General features: G+C 45.8%; 1 long non-coding RNA gene across 2 annotated transcripts in view; it reads left to right on the top strand.

The window, feature by feature from the left end:
- Positions 1 to 23,411, top strand: part of LOC307192067 — a 105,515-nt gene that overhangs the window by 74,803 nt on the left and 7,301 nt on the right. The window contains exon 2 of one of the 2 annotated variants that reach the window (XR_013829957.1): positions 1,936 to 2,083. This is a non-coding gene — a long non-coding RNA (uncharacterized lncRNA). The remainder of the gene's footprint in view (positions 1 to 1,935; positions 2,084 to 23,411) is intronic. The other variant, XR_013829958.1, reaches the window with a different exon arrangement.

Consider the following 23,411-nt stretch of genomic DNA (forward strand, 5'->3'; position numbering starts at 1 on the left):
TTTTTTAGAGACATAATTTGAGATAGGATCACCAAGGTCAGTTGTGCATGAATTGTTTATGTGGATTATTTCTGTCACTTTAACTATAAAGGAGAGAGGGAAGGAATCACTCTTCTTCCAGAGGTCTCCTGATACCTGTGCTTAGACAACATCTATGGGGTAAAAGATTAAAGATTTAAACTTTGAAATTAAGTGTCTTTCTTAGGTGTTTAACTCTCTCATCATATGTGGTATCCTATTGGGTATTTATTCATTCAGTTAATCTGTAGGTGTATTAGCTAAGCAAATGCTTTAACCTTTCTAAGCCTCAGTTTCATCATCTGTAAAATGGGAATTATGTGATGCTATCAATGTCTAAAAGAGTGCCTGGTCACAGCAAGCACCGTGGACTCCAGCTCTGCTGACTCTCACTGGCATCCCTGGCCGATAGCAGTGCCACACGGCAGGTCACAGAAGTAGAGCAGCATGGTGCCAGCTCTGTGGCTGGGCCCATGTCCCAGATCTTCTTCTGCCCAGGCTGTGTTTCATTTCAGAAGAACATGACCTGGACACGCTCAGGGCAGAGGCATCTGTCCAAGTGGCTCTGATGGTTGGCCCCATGGTTAGAAATGCATTCTTTTGTAGGCCTTGTAAATCATTTACTGATAGCAGTAGTGGGTAAGGAATTCCCACGCTTGTTGCGCAGGTATTGTCTGTCACTCAAACACAAGGCCAGTGTACGTGAAGACAATTCATACCCTGGTTGCCATTGTCGGTCTTGCTTCATAATGGCCTAGAGTTTAGAATAATCTGAAGTTGAGAATGTGCTGTATTAACTGCTAGCAAACTACCTACCCAAGCGTGCAGGCATACTGCCTTGGGCCCTTTCCTGCATGTGGCCTGGGGCTGGGCTTTGGACTGGGGGGTTCTGATGGACAGAAGGAAGGACTTTATTGTTTTCTAAGTGATTCAATTTTTAAAGAAAGTTTTTGCTAACAATGCTACCTTATATTCCAGGAACAAGTGCCAGTATTAACGTAATCTTTAGGCAGGTGCCATTGCCCATGGTGTGTTTACTTTCCTACAAGTCCCTTTTTTTTTTTTTTTTTTTTTTTTTGCGGTACACGGGCCTCTCACTGCTGTGGCCTCTCCGGTTGCAGAGCACAGGCTCCGGACGTGCAGGCTCAGCGGCCGTGGCTCACGGGCCCAGCTGCTCCGCCCATGTGGGATCTTCCCAGACCGGGGCACGAACCCGCGTCCCCTGCATCGGCAGGCGGACTCTCAACCACTGCGCCACCAGGAAAGCCCCAAGTCCCTTTTTAAGACCTCCAACTGAAGCACTGTTTTCAGTAAGTTAGAGACTAAAACCACTTCCTCTGTTAAAATGCAAATACACATGGGGTGGGCAAAAGACATAGTATACCCTGTCTATTGTTCCTACCTTCCTGAGGACAGTTTCTGTGAGCAGGCTTACTGGGGCAAGTGGTGCTAGTCTCCGGACAAGAGGAAATGGTGAGGATGTAGCCCACCACTGGGGAGGGACATTGGGAGGGGGCTGAAGACCTTGCCCTTTATCTCCCATGGCTGCTCCAGGCCACACCTTGCAGCACAGGGCACAGGGGTGTAGCCCCCTCTGCATGCACCCCCTCTCGGGGGCTCCACCCCTTTCATCCCTGTCCCTCTGTGACCCATGGCAAGCCCTAGGGATGTTTGTATGTTCTTCCTCATGGTTGAAGACATTTTCTTATTTCCTTCATAAAACCGGACGCTTGCACATCTTGGTCCCTGCCTAAGCTAGAGTTAAGGAAGCAAAATAAAAGGTCCTCTTACCCTTTCATCACATCTGGGTCAGAGACAAAGTGGGGAAGAGTGTTGAGAGTGCCCAACATCAGCAAGTCCCAGTATTATAGTAATCTCACTTTCTGTTTTCTCTAAAATTTGTTTAATCTTTTCCAGATTTACCGGCATAGACGATCACCTCATGGCCTGACCTTCTCCTGCCACACTGGAGGCTGGGCAAGGGGAGTGACTTCCCAGAGAAGAGGCTGCCCTTTAGCCAACGTCCATCGCTGCTCAGTTGTCCAGGAAATGGCCATTACAGTAGGTGCTTTTTTGAACTTTCTCATGTCCCATCAGCACCTTGATACCAGCACAGTTGGGGGCTTTTAAATATACCCGGTGGATAGGTAACTTATTCCCTTTTTCAAACTCAGATACTCTTGGCTACTCACTGTAAACTAAATACTTCTCTCCTTGGAAACCTCAGAATAGTTCTGTGTGATATCAAACACCTATGCTGGGAAGAACAGGAACAAACAAAGCCATAAGGGACTGCCTTTGAAATGGAGCCTGGGAACCCGTCAGCCACACTGAGTATTTGTTTGCTTCCCTTGTTTCCCCAGAACTGTGCTCACCTGGAGGCAACAGCCTGTACTTTGTCGTTTGTTGGGATGAGGCGGGGCAAGGGAAGGGACGCACTTTGGCTGGCTTGTCAAAGCATCCCCAGCAGGAGACGGTTTAAAAAGTTCCTATCTTGAGTAACCCTCAACCTGCTGTTCCTTTCATTGGGGGACATGCCAAGTGCTGCGGCTGACTCAGCTTGGGCCCAATTCTGCTGTCATTACTTAAACCCAAAGCTCCTGGTTCCCTGGCTTTGGTGGGGAGTTTGCCCACACAGAGAGGGTAGGGACAGCACCCTGGCTAGGACTGGCTTTGCGTTAGGTGCGTCTGAGGCTCTCGCTTTCCTCTGTGAGCTCTAATTTCTGGCATCAAAGGAATGAAGGAAGCAAGGAGTTCTCTTTTCCAGAAGCAGCCCAGTTGAGGACACATAGGTTCCTATGTCACTCGAGCAGGAGGGTGGAGAAGGGGACATTGACTCTCCTCCCTTGATAATGGAACAAGAGGCAGAGTCTTTTGAAGCTTTCAGGTGAGAACAGATGTAGTCCAGTCCCTTTAGTTGGGAGCTACTTCTTATAAGGATGAGAAAGGAAGGGACTGTTTGGGGTTTTTTTTAATTAAAAAAAAATTTTCTTTTTATACTGAAGTATAGTTGATTTACATTGTTGTGTTAGTTTCAGGTGTACAGCAAAGTGAGTCAGTCATACATATACAGATACCTATTCTTTTTCAAATCTTTTCCCGTATAGGTTTTTACAGCGTATTGAGTGGAGTTCCCTGGGCTATTACAGTAGGTCCCTGTTGGTTATCTATTATAAATATAGTAGTGTGTATCTGTTAATCCAAAACTCCTAATTTATCCCTTCCCCCCATCTTTCCCCTTTGGTAACTGTAAGCTTGTTTTAGAAGTCGGTGAGTCTGCTTCTGTTTCGTAAATAAGTTCATTTGTATCATCTTTTTAGATTCCACATATAAGTGATATCATATGATATTTGTCTTTCCCTTTCTGACTTACTTCACTTAGTATGGTAATCTCTAGGTCCATCCATGTTGCTGCAAATGGCATTTTCCCATTCTTTTGCATGGCTGAGTAATATTCCACTGTATATTTGCCTATCAACAGTTGAATGGATAAAGAAGATGTGGGGAAGGGACCATTCTTTACCAGGGTTTGAAATGCCATATAGGACAAAGCACAGACCTGGCTGCCTCTGACTTTCTCTACTCCAGGGCTCTGCCATCAGGGTGCTGTGTCATCTCCCTATCTCTGCAGTCAAGTCATCAAGTTACTATGTAGCTTGGGTTCAAACTCCCCAAGGAATGATCTCGTTAGTCACCATCTAGTATAGAGTGTCCTGTTGACCAGAGCTTCTCCCTCGTCTGCCAGTTGGCTGACCTCTATCTAGATGGCTGCCTTTGGCCCCGATGCCCATCCCTGGCCCACAGGTGAGACCAGCTAGTGGGACCACGTGGTATGCTTCATTTATGCATGAGGGATTGCCATGGCTCATGGCCTTGGATGGGGGCCATAAGTGTGGCAAACAGTCGGTATCATATTTTGCCCAGTTCTGCAGAGGCAGTGTTGAGGTGGTGGTGGTGTGGGAAAGGGTGGTTGTTTGCTAAATACTCTAAATAATTTGAGGCACCAAAAGTTTGGCTTTGGTTCTCCTCTCATGGTCACGCGAAAGTAAGGTGAGAAGCATTTTCCTAATTCCTGGGAGGGACCCTTAGCAGCTTTGGCATATGGGGAATTTACCACAGAGCTAAGCTTTAGCACCCCAAGGATGTCAGTGCATCATAGTGAATGTGGCCCGTATGAGGGATCAGAGGGAGTGAAAGAGGTGACACTGGATGAGCCAAAGCAGGAGAGGGCTAGGATACTGGGTGGTTGAAGCCTGAAGAGAATGGACTGTGAGAACATATGGAAACCCTACAATGACTCTAAGACTTGATTGTGCGGCCTTTTGGGAAAGGCTGGGGCCCTAAGCCGGCAGGTATAAGAGGAGCCACTAAAACATGCGCTATGATAAGGAAAAGGACAAGAAACAGTCCAAAGAAAAGGAGTAGAGAAAGAAAGAATAATGAACTAAGGGGTAAGAACTTCAGCTTTGTACTGTAGGAATCAGCAGGCATTCTGAGATTTCATTCACTCAGGAGTTTAGAAAGAGATCCAAAATAAAGCCCAACCCAAGAGCAATTACTGTCACTCTTAGAGCAGTGAAGAGACCCAAGAGGTCATGTATACATCATGCCAGGTGGGGAGCAGCGTGAGTGAAGTTACAAGGAAAGTGCCGTAAAGTGAAGGCTTGGGGCTAAAAATGGTGAGAGCTTTAGAGCTGGAATTGGCAGAGAACTCGTGTTGTAATCCTGTGTCTTGTGGAGCACACCGACTTGCCAGCCCAGTTGAAATCATATTCCATTATATGAGCTGCTGGCCTGCACTTCTGCACTCTAGACATTGACATCTTGACTATAATCGCCACGCCAACCCACCAGGCCATGTGTTTGCCTGTAAAAATACCTGCAAGTGTTCCTTAACTTGAGGTCTTATGACAATAAAAGAAGAGATTTGTTGAATTATATTTTAATATACTAGTCAATGCAATTAATATATACTATAAATCATTCAATGCTTTTTTAAAAGTGGCTCTAGGGCTTCCCTGGTGGCGCAGTGGTTGGGAGTCCGCCTGCCGATGCAGGGGACACGGGTTCATGCCTCGGTCTGGGAAGATCCCACATGCCGCGGAGCGGCTGGGCCCGTGAGCCATGGCCACTGAGCCTGTGCGTCCGGAGCCTGTGCTCCGCAACGGGAGAGGCTACAACAGTGAGAGGCCCGCGTACCGCAAAAAAAAAAAAAAAAAAAAAAAAAAAAGGTGGTAAAACTGGCTCTATTATAAATTTGCAGTTTTTCTTCACTTAGGAGCTGTTGGGAACTCATACGCTGGGGATGGTCTGCTCTCAAGCTCTGCTGACTTTCCTCCACCTGTGCGGTGCTCTTCTTAACAAGTAGATCTTTAATCAAGACTCCGTTTTATTGTGTCAGGGCTTTTCCTCGTAATTCCTGCTGACGAAGTTGCTCCAAGTTAACTTTCAGGACAGTCTTCATCAGGAATGGCTAATACTTTTTCTTCCTGCCAATCCCATCTGGAAATATTGACAGTCTACTCTGCTTGGGGCCCCAGGGATTGGCATTCTCTGCATTTCCCCTCCAGCTCTTCCTCTTTCTGTGTGGTTCCAAATTAGCCCTGAGTTTCCTGCTTTGTATTCTCTGCCGCTGGTGGCCAAGGAAGGAGTTAAATTCTGCCCCTTGGGTTAGGTCAGAGCATCCCTGATACTAAACAGAAATACGAACTTGATGCCCCTTTTTGTGTAATGCTGGCCGGAATCCCCTCAATAACTGCAACTCGGGAATTGTTTCTGTTGAGCCACTTTATACCTCCTTTAGTGAAGGTGTTGGTTATTTGAGCTTTAAAGAGGTTCAAGCTCTTCTACCACCACCCCCCATCCCCCAGTATTATACGTAGTTACTGAAATGTTCCATACATACCTCCCATTATAAGGACTACTGCTGCCTACGCCACCACTCCAACCATCATCACCACAACTTTGCTACCTTATACTTGTATATTACTTCACAGTTTTCAAGGTACTTTCACAATCTCTACCCTATTCGATCTGCACAACCTCCTATGACCTATTCATAGTACCTGTTATTACTCTTTTTCCAAGTGACGATCCTGAAGGTTACATGTCCCAGGGTCACGACTTGGCCCAAGAGCACATGGCTAGTAAGTGGCAGAGCTGGAAAAGAACAGATGCTCAAGGCATTCACGGTGCTCAAAGTCCTTCCATAGTTTAACGTCTTCCCCATCATTTGCCCAGCTCCGGAGAGAGCTGCTCTCTGAGCGTTGGGAACGTGAAGTTTGAGAAGGATCTGACGAACTCATCTACATATGCTAACATTCAATGCTGATAAGTTTCAACATATCACCCCTCTCAAGGACATTGCATTTTAATGAGCTTCATTCAGTTATATAACGTGAAGGAATACTTGCCCAAATGTAAAATTGCAGGCATAAGTGAGAAGTTAGCCGGGGACATATTGGTGGAAAACGGGAGCGTTCTGACATCCCTCAAATCACATCGTGTCGAGGATCCCCACCTGACGAACTCCCTGTTCCTCACGAGGCTGCCCCGCCCGGGAGGTGTGGATTTACGCACCTGCCAGGAGCTTGAATACAGGCCTCTGGCTTCCTTTCCAGCCATGCCTGGTAGGGTCTGTGTTTGCCTTGAACTCACTCCTCAAACACGCATTGGCTCTTCTCCTGCACTCTCCCCAGCGCAGTTTTGCTCCAGGGCTTGTCACACCCGGTGCTATCAGATCTCTGACCATGAGAAGCAGCAGCCCGGTGACCCAGACCTTGGCGCAGTGGCAAGCAGCAAGGGTTAACCGGTTTTGCACGAAGCAAGCCTGGCTCAACCCTGTGAATCTCTTTTTCACATTTGCTGCTTATTCATAACCCAAGCCCATCTGCTGCGCAAGTAACGACCAGCCGCTCCTGTTTCAGATGTCAACCGCCCCAGCTGTTTCTCTCTCTCTGTAAACATGAAGGGGGGGAAGCAATTACCACAATATTAATATTCTGGCTTGATTATCTCTACGCAATGAAATGAAGACTGATGAATTCCCCTTGGGGCCCACCGTCACTTCAGCCCCACACAGAGCACACCTACGCAGCGTAGCGCAGGCTATCACCTCCCGGGAAGGCCCAGGTGAACCTCGGAGTTTCTGCCGTGACCCTGGCCACCTGCAAATGCCAAGGTGAACTTGGTGCATGCAGGGAAAATTGATGAGTCGCTTGGATCGTGCAGGGCTTTGAGAGTGAAGTCTACGTTGAAGTTAAGGAATGAGGCTTAAAGATACCCCATGTAGCTCGGGATGACTCTTAGATCTGTTTTGATAGAGATTCCAAGAGTCATAATTTCTTCCATCAGCATTCTTTGGTTTAAAGTCAATGTCAGACAAAAGCTATCATCAAGAACATGTTTCCCTCTCTGGTTTTTCACTGCCATCCCGAGGCAGCAGGAACTGGAATGATCTGACTCATCAAGAAAGCTTTCTTCATTATTTCCTAAATTTGTATTAAGCATCGGCACATCCTCCCTCGGTCATAAGCAGGCACCCAAGCACCTCGTATGAGGAGCTCCGAGATACAAAATTTAATGTGGACCATTTCCTGCCCTCCTCAGACTTCATACTGCCTGATACTGGGGCAAGAACTTTATTTTATTTTTTTTTTTAGGCCATACAGCATGTGGGATCTTATTTCCCTGACCGGGGATCAAACCCGTGCCCCCTGCAGGGGAAGTACGGAGTCTTAAACATTGGACCACCAGGGAAGTCCCAGGGGTAAGCACTTTAAAAAGGAGGTTGAATCAGAATCGGTCTGCCTGGCTCTGCCGCTTTCCACGTGTGACCTCGAGGTCCATGACCTGCCGGTGCCTTAGTTTCCTCATTTATAAGATGAGGATAGCACTGTTGAGAGGATTAAAGGAGTTGATAGGCACGCAGTGTTTAGAACAGGCCCTGGCCACACTCAGTGAAGTATACATGTTGCTATTGTGCTGCGTCTCATATCTGAAAGGGATTTCATGTGATGGTGTCTGGGTGCAGGTACCGGGAAGGCCCCAGAGAAGAAGCATATGTAAGCCATGCCTCAGACAAATGAACTCAAGAGTAGAAGAGAAACTGGAGGCCGCGGAAAACACATGGACATAGTGATGAAGGAATAAAAGTTCTCAGTGTGTTCGAAGTTAATTGTCACCCAGGGGACAAGAGAGTTGGGTGCATGGAGGCAGGAAAGTGAGCTAGAGTGAGCAGGGGATTTAAGTTTGGAATAGATTAGAACAGACCCCGAGTGATAAACCGAGGAATTGGGATGTGTTCTTATAAGGAACGGGAAGCCTTGGTAAGTTTCTAAGAAAATAACCTAAATAAATTCATATTTTGAAAAACTGTAGGAGCAGGCAGTTCGGAAGACTAAAATGGCAAAAGCACGGGGAGACTTCTGCCGGGTAAGTCAAGGCGGGGTCTGACCCAGGGCAGCAGAGTGCAGACAAGTGGACAGGGCAGTGACCAGAGGGCCGAGGGGGTGAGCAAGAAGTTCAAACGGAAGCAGACCGTGAGGCTCAGGGTCCTGGCACGTGGGAGGAGGGAGACCCCCCTACTGGCTTAGAGGACACAGGGGGACAACGTGAATAGCAGTGGGACTCCGCTGGGGGCTGACATGGTGTTCTTGGTCACTGTGGGGGATTCCTGAGGTGCTCAAAGGCAGAGAGCAGGGCCTTCCCTGCAGCTGTACTTGAACAAGCCGCTTCTCCCCCCAGCGGCAGGTGTGAGGCCTGAGATTCCACCCACCTCCCAACGGAGCCAGCCAAGCACTGCCTCACGAAGGGAGGGAATCCTAACAGACTCTTCTTAGGCATGGAAGTTTGCTCAGCTTATTCTAGCTTGCTGTAAGAGTCCTGCATTTTATAATGGACGGTCTTATTTCACGAAGCAGCTTCTTCTGGTATATGTGCACGTGTGTATGTGTGTGTGCCAGAACACAGGTGTGCATGGGTGCACATGCATGTGTATGTGTGTGTGAGGGGAGGGGTGGGTCCAATAAGAAGAGTCGAATTTGCCTGATAAAGTGTTGTGGGCTTCTAACCCCATCCTCTCACCCATCCCACTGCTCTGGAATCTCGTTAATGGCGACTCGATTCTTTCTTTCTGTTCAGCGTAGCCATACGCACCACAGTGGGGAACGTCTGTGGGTAGAACAGCCTCCCTCTCATCAAGACAGCTCTGTGACCTGGAGCGGGTTACGTACCGTACCTGGCTTCCTCACGTGCAAACGATGATAACTGCAAGGGTTGTAAGAAGCATTGTAAGGATTGAATAAAATAAGGCAGCAAAGCCTCACATCTGCTAAGTGCAAAGTAAACGTAAGCTGTTATCGTTGTGACAGGATGCTGACAAACTGACACGGCTCACGGTCAGGGGTGGGGTCGGACAGGGCGCCTTCTCACCCCAGGCCATGCTGTGTGCTGGAGAAGCCTGCAGTTCCAGCTCCGCCCCTGCGTGGCCTGTACCCCTCTGTGCCTGAGCTTCCCTTTGTGCAAAATGGATATGCTGACCACGCACCTTCTGCATCGACTTACTGTGCGCATGAAATTGGTGTAAGGTGGTGAGAATGGTGCCTGGCGTCTAATAGGTACTACTGATTTTTAAATTCAGCTGCTGATACTTCTAAAGTAGAGGAAAGGCAGAGACAAGGGGACTGGTGTGAGGGAAGGTGTCATGGGTCCTGTCATTGAAGATCAGCTTTTCTGATGACTAGGCCCGAGGACACAGCAGTACCGTAGCTGTCCCTGGAACTGGCGTGCTGTGACTATAGGCTTGGTAGGCTGTCCTTCTAGTGTCGTTTCCAAACTGGAACTAGAAACAACTCCCAAAGTACGCTGCCAGAACATTTTAGGTTGTCTCAGCATGATGACTTGGAGAGGTTGGCATTCCTTTGGATCTGTGAATTCAAATTTCTCTTTTTAATTGAAGTATAGTTGATCTACAATGTTGTGTTAATGTGATTAATGTTGTATAAAGACATTCAGACATTCTTTTCTCAAATATATTTGTTAAATATTACATTCCTACCCAGTCGCCACTTTTTAAAGAGTTAAGAACAAGATGGGAAGGAGAAGAGACACATGAAGCTAGCCCCAGGCCTGAGAGTTGCTGCTTGCCTGTGAACATGGGTGTCCCATTTTGAGAAATCCCAATACACATCACTCAAAAAGCTGCTAATCTTGTAAAAAGAAAAAAAAAAAGGAGTGTAGTTTTCTGGAAAAAGAGTGAAGAGAATCAACATTTGCATTATCAAAGGATTCTTTGCTTCAGGGGGAAAAGAAACCACAAAGAAAGAAAGAAAAGAAAAAAAAAGTAAAAAAAAAAAATTGAAAAGGATTCCCCACATGGTCTGTTTAAATGGTATCCTTTCTTGGTGAATTTCAACCCTGATTCAATTTGCAAATATTGGATTTAGACTGCAGTGCGTAAACCATATGTTCCTGAGGAGGTTTAAAAACGTGTAAAGTGAGGTACCCTTGTAGGAACGATATTTAGGAGAAATTAAAGCAAACCAGAGAAAAGGAGCACGTTCCTTTTTAAAGAAATCGGGTAATTGAACTCAGAGTATGTGAGCTTAAACATCAGCTGAAAAACAGCTGCTCTTCAGAGGCGGATGAGCCAAAAGAGTGAGGTTGGGAGGAAGTTGAGATGAGAACTGTTTAGTTCTTTAATGCTCCTGTGTGTGGATAAAAGGGTGAGAAGGAGGGGATCTTCTTTGGCCCCAGCAGCGGTTCCAAGCAGTTCTAGAAACTTCTGCCTCCCTGAATATGATCTTCCCGCATGGCGGCTGGAGTGGAGGACCAGGGTCACACACATGGAGCAGTGATGTAGCAGGGCCAGCGGGTCAGGCACCTGTGAAGCCGCAGCCATAATACATTCTTCAGAAGCTGCTTTTTGACTTAATCGAGCACAATTTTCCATCCCATATGTGCAAAGCATTTCATCCATTAGTGTCTTCTTGGCTCCTTTGGGCTTCTTTCTTTCCATTCAAAAAAAAAAATCAAAAAAATCAAAACTCCCCATACTTCAACTCATCACACGCAAATATTTTGCTTCTGAAATCCACTCCATTTTCTCCTTGACGACTGGCATATTTTAACCTGTAGAGGTTCAACCGCCCTCATCTGCTTTTGATTAATGCAAGTTCCCTCTTTCCTGGGTCTGAACCCAATCACATTAAACAAGGTACTTTGCTAAGTGTTCTGAGGCGTAACAAGGGATCACGAACAGCTGTCTTAAAGGAGCTTACATTTTAATTTAATGTAATTTAACTTTAATTTAATTTCCATGTAACTGCCTGTCTGATTTTCTCAATTTCTACCGTAGAGTACCCCCTCCAAAAAAGAAAAAAAAAAACACCAAATGCTTCTAGAAACTTGCAAACGGACACTTTAACTCTTGTGTAGTTGGGGAAGGTGGGGAATACACGCGTCTATGTGCATATGTGCGCACTCACACACACACAAAGATGCACAGATATCCAAAGTAACAACCTCAGATTCTATGTCGTAACCATGCTTTACTTAATTTTTAATTAAAAAAATAATTTTTTTAGCTAGGAAATGCTGAGCATCACTTTCCTTGAAATGGTACTTTGCAGTTAACCAAATGAATGACATAGGTTGTGTCTTTTTTTTTATACCCCCTTCACCTATTTCTCTGACCCTGCCCCCCACCCCTGGCAACCACCAATCTGTTCTCCATACCTGTGAGCTTGGCTTTTGTGTGTTTCTTTGTTTTTTAAGGTTTGTTCGTTTTTTTGTTTTTTTTTTTAAGATTCCAGACATAACAAAGAGCACACAGTATTTGTCTTTCTCTGACTTACTTCACTTAGCATAATGGGCTCAAGTTCCATCCACATTGTCACAAATGGCAAGATTTCACTCCTTTTTATGGCTGAATAATATTCTACTGTGTGTGTGTGTATATATATATATATATATATATATATATATACACACACAGACACACATTTTCTTTATCCATTCATTTGTCAATGGATACTTAGGTTGTTTCTATATCTTGGCTATTGTAAATAATGCTGCAATAAACACGGGGGTGCATTTTATCTTTTCAAGTTAGTGTTTTCTTTTTTTTTTTCGGATAAATACCCAAAAGTGAAATTGCTAGGTCATATGTTAGATCTATTTTCAGTTTTTTGAGGTATCTCAATACTGTTTTTGACAGCAACTGTACTGTTTTACATTCCCACCAACAGTGTATAACGGCTTCCTTTTCTCCACATCCTAACCAACATTTGTTAATTCTTGTCTTTTTGATAATAGTCCTTCTAACCAGTATAAGGTAATATCACATTGTGGTTTTGATTTGCATTCAGGTGACTGACGATGTTGAGCATATTTTCATGTACCTGTTGGCCATCTGTATGTCTTTTTCTGAAAAGTGTCTATTCCAATCTTCTATTTTTTAATTGGATGTTTTTTCTTCTTTTTGCTACTAAGTTGTATGAGTTATTTATATATTTTGGATATTAGCCCCTTAACATATAAATGATGTGCAAAAATTTTCTCCCACTCAGTAAGTCGCATTTTCATTTTGCTGATGGGCTCCTTTGTTGTGCAGAAGCTTTTTAGTATGATGTAGTCCCACTCATTTATTTTTGCTTTTATTGCTTTCACTTTTGGTGTCACGTTAAAAAAAAAAATCATTGCCAAGACCGTACTGCCTATGTTTTCTTCTAGAAGTTCTGTGGTTTCAAATCTTACATTCAAGTCTTTCATACATTTTGAGTTCATTTTTGTATATGGTGTAAGATAGTGATCCAGTTTCAGTCTTTTGCATGTGACTGTCCAGTTTCCCTAACACTGTTTATTGAAAAGAACGTCTTTTCCCCATTATATACTTGGCTCTTTTGTTGTAAATTAATTAGCCATATATTCATGGGTTTATTTCTGGACTCTCTGTTCTGTTCCATTGATCTATGTGTCTGTTTTTTTTTTTTTTTTTGCGGTACGTGGGCCTCTCACTGCTGTAGCCTCTCCCGTTGCGGAGCACAGGCTCCGGACGCGCAGGCTCAGCGGCCATGGCTCACGGGCCCAGCCGCTCCGCGGCATGTGGGATCTTCCCGGACCGGGGCACGAACCCGTGTCCCCTGCATCGGCAGGCGGACTCTCAACCACTGCGCCACCAGGGAAGCCCTATGTGTCTGTTTTTTATGCCAATACCAGTCTATGCTGTGATCATGCTTTACTTTAAACAGTAACAACATTTTCTGGAATCTAGAATGAAAGGGCCTTTGACCTCAAGACCACATGTAGCCCAGATGTAACTGACCATGGTGAAGATGATTTCAAAGGGGTAAATGCTGGACGCAGGAAGAGTAGCAAAGGGCACTGTTGCAGTTGTGCAAGAGTGAAATGACAATGACCTAAACAAGAAAATGATTGTGGGAAGGGAATGGAGTCAAGATATATTCAAAGATAAATTTGTAGGACTTGGTAGTTCCATAGATTGGGGGGGATAAGCAAAGTTTTGAGTCTCCATTCACTCCCTTTTATCTGACCAGATTGTTAAGAAGTTGGCATTGATGTTCATGGAGATACAGAGCTCATGGACTGGAACAGGTATGGGGTGGAAACAGGACGAATTAAGTGTGGGACAAATTACATTTGAAATTACCACGGGAATTCCAAGTATATATATGCAGCCAGCCCTCATATACGTCGAGGAGTCTGAAGCTGAAAGGAGAAATCCCTGTTGGAAAGTAGAAGGATGACCCATCGGAGAGGGTCATGTAAGTCAACAACAGAGCAAGGATTAAGGAAGTGTGAGTGGACAACTATGTCGAGCAGCGTGGGTATCCTGTAGACAGGGATTGGGACACATCCACTAGATTTGGCAAAATGGTGGTTCTCCCCAGGCAGCTGCTGTGACACGTTGAGAAAGTAGACAGCAGAGGAGAGTTTGGGAGTTGGCAGAAGGCTGTTAGGCAAATGGCCGTGACTGTAGCCACACAGATCATCACAGTAATCTTGGCATTTGTTCTGCAACTGCATGGCCTTTAGTTACAAAAGGGATTAGAAAAGCTTGAGACGCTCCCTGTGTAAAGGCAGATCCACGTGAATGCCCAGGAAACGCACTGAGTACAGAGCATCATTCTAGTCTCTGGTTTCATCCTAAACCTGTCTCTGTCAGAGACACACGTACATGGCCAGATATGTGTGCCCCAAGAACGCGAAAGGACTCAGATTCTTTTCAATGTAGAAAGGTAAGAATTTTAAAGATCAATACATATTGATGATCCTAGGAACATCAATGCATGTACAAAGCTCTCTCCCCCCCTTTCCTGGTGTCGGATAGCAGGTTGGTAGATGACTAATACCAGCATTTTCAGGTGACAGATGATGTAATCGAATGGTCAGGAATCCTTTATTTACAGTTAAGAGGCATGAGATGTGATATTCAGAGATGGCTAGAACTCCAGAGCCTCACTCGTGTGCAAGAGATTTTGCAGGGATATCGATTCAACTCAGTTTCTCTACCAAACTCAGTCTCTACAAATCCTTGGATCCTTTAAAACGTAGATTAAGCAGTTCTAACATATGACAGAATTATAGAGCAACTCCATATTTCAAAACATCTCTCTGAACAGGCTGACCTTTATTTTCAGAGAGTATGTGGTCAGTGCTTCCTGTAGCAGTTGTGATGCCTGTGTGTTGATATACCCGTGTGGGCTGGCTGGTTCCCTGGGTACACAGCAGGCACTTAGAAAATGTGTCGGGTGGTTCGTGGAAAGTGTGCATTTCTAAATACCTGGCTAGGGGGAGTTGTAGTGCACAGCTATAGATCAACACTTCAGACCTCTGTAACCCCAGATTCCCTCCCCATACCCCAGTCAAGATGACAGCTTCTGGTTGGTTCTCCTCCCATCTGAAACCACACTTGTGTAAGTCTCCTTCACCCATGGCTAGATGTACCCACTCACCAATTTCTGCCCCTCATAGGAAATATAAAAAAGCTCATAAAAATACAGGTGACTTAAGTGTGTGTTTCAGTTACTAGTTTTGTCTCTTGACCTCCTTGATCTGTTGAGCTTTGGGACCTTTGCTAGATGACCTCTGACTCCTTCTAGGTAGAAGCAGCTCATCCCAGTGGTGGACAATGTGGCCTCTGGCACTGCCTGGGCTGACTTCCTAGCTCTGCCACCTCCTATCTTTGTGCTGTGGGCAAATTGCCTAGCCTCTCTGTGCCCTGGTTTCCCCGGATCTAAAATGGGGCTAAAAATAGAACGTCTCATCTGGTTATTATGAAGGTTAAATTAGTTAATACATGTTATGTGGCTGGAAGAGTGCCAAGCACATGGCAGACAGTCACTAGAGGCACTGTAGTTGTGGAGTTGTGGTTATTACCTAGTGCTCTAAGCTTCTCGGCCTATAGCTCCCCATTTCTGACCCCGTGGAGTGGCCGACGGAGGAGCCCTGTGGAGCCTGGGACTGGGTGTCAGCTGGCCTCGCTGCCGGCCGCCAATGGCACAATGCACACTTTAGCCACAGGTTCTCGGGCAGCTCTCAGTAAAGACAAATGTTCACTTGGGGCTCGGAATTGCTCTCCTGACTGAAAGGAGGTGCAAAGAAGAGGAAATTCAAATCATTGTTCCCCTCAAATTATCTTTTATTGTACAGTGTTTGCCGATCCTTCGAGTTTTTTATTTACTCGCTCCTGACCCACTCAACTTCCAGGGGAAAAGAGAATTTCAGAGATGTTGTAGGATTGAGCAGGGGCGAGACACATAACAGGAAGACGTGTCCTTCGTTTACGAGTCTTAATTTGTGAAACTTCCTTCATTTACACCAGCTTCTTAACCCCTCAGACAACTGGCGTCACCCATTCTTGTATGAAACTGCTCTCTCTCCATCACTGGAGAGGACCGAATCCAGCTGTCCCAGGTGATCTTCACAAGAAGCATAGGTGAGAGCCACCCTCCAATAGAGCTCCCAAGCTGCAGGTCCCCGGTGAGCCCAGGCATATGATCCCCGTGGGGATCCTTCCCACATTTGGTGGGAAGGCACCCACATCAGCAAGCCCGAGGAAGGAAAAGGAAATCTGTCTTTTCTTACTATAACTCACAGGCCCTTCTGGGAAAGGGAAATGATGGTCCAGGTAGCCTTGGAGACATTGCTGATAACAGAGACAAGAGGCTGGGGATGCAAAACTTAGTAGTGGCTGCAGCAGCAACAATGGCAGCTTGATTTATTGAACACTTACTATGTGCCAGCCATTGTGTTTAGTGCTTTATATGCATCATCCCATTTTATCCTCCCAAACCCCTCCTATAGATGTTATCTAGTGAGAGACAACATCTAGTGTAGATGTCTCTTAGTGGTGGCTAAGAGGACAGGCTCTGGGGTGGGGTTTCTCAACCTCAGCACTGTTGACATTTGGAGCTGGGTAATTCCTGGTTGTGGGGACTGTCCTGTACATTGTAGGATGTTAAGCAACGTCCCTTACTCAACGCTGTAAATACCAGTAATATCCCTCCCCTGTCCCAGTCGTCACAGCCAAAAATGTCTCTAGACATTGTCAAATGTCCCCTGGGGAGCAAAGTTACCCCTGGTGAAGGATCACGGCTCTAGACTCTCAGAAAAAGCACAGAGAATCCTAGCTCCAACACTACTGGTACGGCTGTGGGTTAGTTTCCTCATTGGCAAATGTACACACCACATATTTTAAAAAATTTAACTGAAATAATTTCTGTATCATGCTTAGAACAGCAGCTGGCCCAAAGGAAGTTTCAGTCGATGTTAGCTCCTTTAATTACTTGAAGTTTTACCTTTCGATATATTTTTGTAAACAGATGAAGAAACTGAGACTCAGAGAAGTTAAATAACTTATTACATTCTCAGCGGAGGTGCGGCTGAGCCAGGTTCAAATGCAGACCATCTGCCATCAGAGTCGCATGCCCTCCACCTGGCTCTCCTGCGGGGTAAGCTCGGAGTCAGCCAGGCTGTACACTGTCCAGCCAGTGGCTCGGGGCTGGCTTCCTGGGGTCCTAGTGGGACACAAGCCCTGGAGCCTGGTGACTCTCCCTGACAGCAGCAGGGGCCACAGTGACCCGAGCAGCTCAGCCAAGGCGGCCACTGCGGCTCCCTGGCCTTTGACATTGTTTGTCGGCATCACAAGTGGACGCTATCAGGGATTACTATTTGCGTATCCGTGAATCACAGTATGCCAGATTCATAAGAGCCAGATGTCCCAGCTGACCCAGACGAGGCCCTCAGACAGATCCCACGCGTTTCATGTGTCAGGCCTATATCCATTCATAAAACAGCTCCCTTCCAATCCCCAAATATAAGTCTTGAGAAAAAAAATTCAAAGTTGGATGTGCAATTCTGAGACTAGCTGCAATTGATTTCCAGACCTCGCCCCCCTCCACCATCCCCAGCCCTGCAGTCATCTTATACTTTTAATTCTGGGTTAATTCTTCCATGGTTCAAAGCAGAAAGAGGGGCATGGTATCCATCATTCGACCCCAGAAAAGGAAAGAGGAATTCAAAGACATATGTAGGTGAGCATAGCATAATATTAGCTTTGCTGTTGTAAATGTTAAAGCTACAGAAATAATTTGTGGTTGGACTCAGGGGAGGTGTGTCACTAACACCCTCCCCTCTTTTTCTTTACTGTTTTTTTTTTTTTTAAACTGTTTTTGGAGCCACTTTCTCAGAAGCACAGCTGAAAACCCCTTAAAAACGCACACACGCATGCACACCAGAGGGGTCTGGAGTAAGGATCTGAGAGGTTCAAGTCGGCTCCCCCTGTTAAAAATTACAGCTGCACCAAAGATGGTACAGAATATCAACCCAGGGCGCAGGAAACTCGTCTGGTTCTCAGGAATGAGAAAATGTATCTGTGCTGGATCAGACAGAAGGTAGAGGGTCAGGCTTCCCTCTCCCGTCACCACTCTGTCCAGAAAGAAAGGTCAGGGAGATGCCCACCGTGTCTGGCAGCATCCTGGTGGCTGGGTGCGGTCAAAACACAATGTCTGTCATTCATGAGTGGTCAAAAGACAGGGACGCATTTAAAAAAACAAAATATGCGTGAAAAATCAACCTGGCGTTTAGTGTTACTCGGTTTTCGTTTCCACTTTTTGATTTCCTCCAGGGGCTGAAATTTAATCTCTCTTTTAGCAAACTGGAGCTGGCTCCTTCTCTCCCTCTGGCTTTTTCTCCCCAGTGGGCTCTCAGTGCCTACCCCACAGATACGCTCAGCCGATTAGGAAGCCTGTGCATTGTCACCAAGACCTGTTGTCACCAAGGAAATGTGTTGGGGCAGGTGCTTTCCATCCACCCCTCCGCACACCTTCAGCTCTGCTGACCCTGCTAATCTTCAGGTTCAGCACTTGTCAGGTGCTGACAGAGAAGGCATCCCTTTACAAAACACACCCACCCTGGGGTGTCCGTGCGTGCGAGCCTGTGTGCGTGCACCTGTGTGTCCCACTCTCCCACAAGGTTCCACATTTCCCATGGGTCCCACTAGTGCAGGAGTCGAAGTGACACGGCCTCAGTAGCTGTTCTAAGAAACTCTGGCCAAGGGCTAAGCTTGCCCCTCTTCCGAGGGTGTGCCCCCGGACATTCCTCCCCTCCCCAAGAGGCACTTTTGGTGAGACAACACAAACACCCTCACCCACTGTGCCCCCGCCCCTTGACTTGATGACCTACATTAGTGGCGAGCACAGAGTCATTTCTTAGTTTAACTCACATCCGGTTAGACACAGAGATATTTGTTAAGGCTACTTTGTGGCGGGTAAGAATACATCAGGGGTCACTCCAAATCCATTCCAAATCAGTCTTGCAGGCCAACCCCGCAGAGAACAAGAAGGAGGAAATGACTCACTCTCCGAGCCCATTGCTCTCTGTAATTCCTGAGACTCTCTCCTGGCACAGAGAGCCAGGGGCCGTCGCCGAGGTTCAGCTGCTACTTGAGATCAAGTCCTGCCTCTAACAGCACCCGTGCTCCCCGCTTTGCAGAGGAAGGCCCTGCCCTAATGGCATGTGTCTACACCCTGCCATTCTTGGATTGTACGAAAAGTGGATAGAAACAGCTTTCCCACCCACTCACTTTCCTGATAACCCTTAGAATGTCCGTTGTTGAAATAAGGTAGATTTAGTACATCGATAGCAAATGAGAATCACACATTTTCCCCAACTCACAGTACTTCAGCTCTGTTGTTTTCAAGCAGACTGATAGATTAAGTTGGAATTGTATAATCATGATACACCATCCTTCACTGGCCAAAACTTAGATTTCTTTACTCACTTGTCTCTCCATCAGTCTACCCATTCATTGGAAAACACGTTAAGCGCGGGATCTGCCGGAAACAGTGAGACCCAGGGCACGGACATGAAGACACAGTCCCCGTCGCTGATGGGTTGGCCAGGTGGTAGATAGAGATGGGCAAGCAAACATGCACAATTACATTGGCACCACGATCTGGATCTTCTGAAGCACAGGGCAGTGACATAGTGCAGGTGGTCAGTACCACCTTCAGGCATCAGGAAGGCTCCCAAGACTGAACGAGCAGGGATTTCTGGGCATGAATGTGGGCAAAGGTTAAGCAGACAGTGGGAACCCTTGGAGCTGTTTTGTGCCTCTGCCCTTACTCCTGGGGCTTTTTCTGCCTAGAATCCCCTAACCCAGCATTAAGGAAACTGCTGGCACATAGTAGGCAGCTACTGTATGCCCACTGGGGAACTGATGAATAAATTCCTGACGATGAGCAGTTAAAGAAGCTGGTAAAGATGTAGTAAATCAAAGAAAGTGGAGGCAACTACGGACAAGGCCCAGCGAACACATGGCATGTGAATAGCTGCCCCTGGAGTCCTCGTCCATGGCGGATGGCATCCATGATCAGAGAGGTTTTCTGGTTGAGTTTAGATGGCAAAGGACTCAGCTCTGCACAACAGAGCACTTGACTGGTGCACAAAGTGGAACCTGTTTGCCGTTTGCCTTTGTAGACTATTCATAGGAGGCACTTGACAAGGAAGAGTAAAATATACACATACATAGCATTAGAGATGAGACTAATTTCTTCATGAAGAGCCTTTGAATATACCTGGAGAAAGAATATGAGCTAGAACGTCTGCATAGCGCTCACATCTCGTGTATAGTGACAAGAATAAGAGAAACAGTTCTAGAATGTCTATACTTTTCTTCACTGTGATGTTTGTTTCTATACTGAACAAATGATTTGGATTGTCTGTGGGGTCCTGGGCTGTCCGAGGATAAGATGAGGTTGGTGGAGTTGTAAGGATGAAGCGCTATGGAAGTGCAGAGGGAAGGATGTGAACCTTCCAGCATGAGCACTGAACACTGCTCCAGAGGACGTAAAATCGAGCTGCACTTGAAAACACGGGTCAGGTTTACACAGGAAGGAATTGTTAGAGAAATGACCTTTTAGGGAGGAAAAAGTAGCCTGAAAAAGAAGTCTAAGAATAAAAATTGGAGGCATGGGGGGGGTTACAGGGAAGAGTATAATGTGTCCAGAATATGCACTATGCTAAGTGCATCCTGGGCATTAATTAACTAAATCATCTCTTAATCACATGTGGTGTCACTCAGTACCAGGGTCAGGCAGACAGTATGCTCATATATTCATACTTTAGGGCCTTAAAGAAAATAAGTGACATTTTTAGGAAACAGAGGTTATGACAGTCACGGCCGGTAAGAGATCCTTCATCACATCTATTGGGTCCTGGGAGAAAAGTCTGAACCACTGGCTCAGCACAGGGCTGTCCTTCCATCCCTGGACAGGACGGGTATACAACCAGATTTCCCAGCCTCAAAGGACTGCTGTAAATAGTAGATAGAATACATGAGTCTAGGACAAAGCCGGGAGCCCAGTCTGTACTTGGAGCACAGGAATTGTGGATTGTGGACAGTAAAGGAGTGTTTCTAGCTTCACCGGTGCATCAGGACCACCTGGAGGCTTCTTGAAACAGATTGCTGCCCCCTCTGCCCCCCGGCAGTTTCTGATTCTGTAGGTCTGGAGAAGGCCGGGACGGTAGCATCCTTGGGCGATGCTGCTGGCCCAAGGGTTGCTCCGCGGGGACACCCACACTGGGCCACACTGCCTTTCTGTGCTGTGTCACTTGACACACCCACTCTGAGCCTTTACTTCCTTCTGCAACTGTAGACTCAGAGAGAGGGAGTTCATAAACTCATCCAGGGAAAAGTTTCAGACGAGCCATTAATTTACTACCTATTACTTAATATAAATGAGGAAAATCCAATGGTAGAACTTATTTCAGGCACTTTCGGTCATGAAGTGGAAAAGGATTTGGAGGAAGGAAGGATTGATAATGCTTTTGAAATCATACCTCTCCTATAGGTGAGATGACTGGAGGTCTGAGAATTTCCTGGCTAATAAAATGTAGTCAATATTCCTACGTAGCAAAAAGATCACTGCCTTCACCTGGCCCATGAATACCGCAGAATTCAAGTCCCTTTTTCATCTGTTCTTCTTTCCCCCTCCCCCTCCCCTCCCCACCTAGGAGAGTACTGACCTGGGCACCCCAGAACGGCTTTGACTGACCCTTTTGCAATAGACAAAGCATCAGTTATCATGGTATCCAGCCCAGCATGGACAAGTTGGCACTGGTGATAGGTCAAATACATTCCTCAAAATTTGGTGCTTCCTCTTGAATGTCTAAATATTAAGGTTTAGGAACAGAAAACCCTAACCCCAGTCTGTCACTCAAGGATCCTGCGATTGCCGAGCGGAGGTTTAGAAAAGAAGCGGAGATTTTTTTCTGGGAAACCACCAGTATTCCAGCAAAAGCCACAGCATAGTGAGAACTTCTGAGTAAAACTAGGAAATACCAGCTATGGAAAGAAATGGCAGTATGTTGACCATACATGTAAATAATTTCCTGCCCCCCCCCTCCCCCGCCAGCCATCATCTCCAGGGGAAAATAAGCACATCTGTGCGGGAGAGTGTCTGCCGTCTTCTGAACACAGATCAGGAGCCAAGTCAGTTGGGAGAGCCCCATGGAAGCACAAGATACACAGCTTCGAAACATCACTGGCCTCTCTCTCAAGTACAGTAATTGCCAGGGATGGTCCACAAGGTACACTCCTTCCTGACATGAGACCTTCCACATAGACCTCATTTCCAGTTGGCTCTCACTGGCGTGTGTTCATGAATATTAAGTAAAGGAACAAACATTTATGGAGCACCTTCGATGTACTGGACTTTGTGCTAAGTACCTTACACATAGTGATATCTTACTTAATCCTCACTCCAACCCTGTAAGGAATGTCCTCCATTAACAGATGAAGCATAGGCTTAACCAAGGTCGAGCCACCTACTGAACGTTAGTGATGTGATAAGATTCAATCCTGGACCTGCTTGAGGCAGAACAGCATCCAGCCATTGCTTTCAACAAAAGACCTGTCTTTTCGGTTGTTTTTTAAAAAATTATGTTAAAATACACATAATATAAAATTTACCCTCTCTGCCGTGTTTAAGTGTTCAGTAGTGTTAAGTATATTCACATTGTTGGGCAGTCAATCTCCAGAACTCCTTAATCTTGCAAAACTGAAATGTTCTACCCCCTAAACAACAAGTCCCCATTCTCCCTCCCCACATCCCCTGGCAACCACCATTCTACTCTTTGTCTCTAGGATTTTGACTACTCTAGGGACTTCATATAAGTGAAATCATACAATAATTATCTTTTTGTGATGGGCTTATTTCACTGCACGTAATGTCTGCAGATTTCATCCACGTTGTAGCATGTGTCAGGATTTCCTTCCTTCTTAAGGCTGAATAATATTCTATTATAGGTACATATCACATTTTGTTTATTCATCTATGAATGGACACTTGGATTGCTTCTTTCTTTTGGCTATCATGAATAATGCTTCTGTAAACATCTGTGTGAAAATAGCTTTTCCAGACCCTGCTCTAAATTTTTTCTGGATATATATCCAGAAGTGGAATTTCTGGATCATTTGATGATTCTATTTTTAATTTTTTGAGGAACTGCAGTACTGTTTTTCATAGAGGCTGCACCATTTCACATTCTCACCAATAGTGCACAAAGGTTCCAATTTGTCCATGTCTTTGCCAATGCTTGTTATTTTCTAATGGGTGTGAGGTGTTATCTTGTGGTTTTGATTTGCATTTCCTTAATAATTAGTGATGCCAAGCATCTTTTCATATGATTGTTGTATATCTTCTTTGGAGTAATGTCTATTAAAATTCGTTGCCTATTTTTATTTTATTTATTTATTTATTTATTTTGCGGTTCGTGGGCCTCTCGCTGTTGTGGCCTCTCCCGTTGCGGAGCACAGGCTCCGGACGCGCAGGCTCAGTGGCCATGGCTCACGGGCCCAGCCGCTCCGC

This window comes from Stenella coeruleoalba, assembly GCF_951394435.1.
Source record: "Stenella coeruleoalba genome assembly, chromosome: 9".
Classification (NCBI taxonomy): domain Eukaryota; kingdom Metazoa; phylum Chordata; class Mammalia; order Artiodactyla; family Delphinidae; genus Stenella; species Stenella coeruleoalba.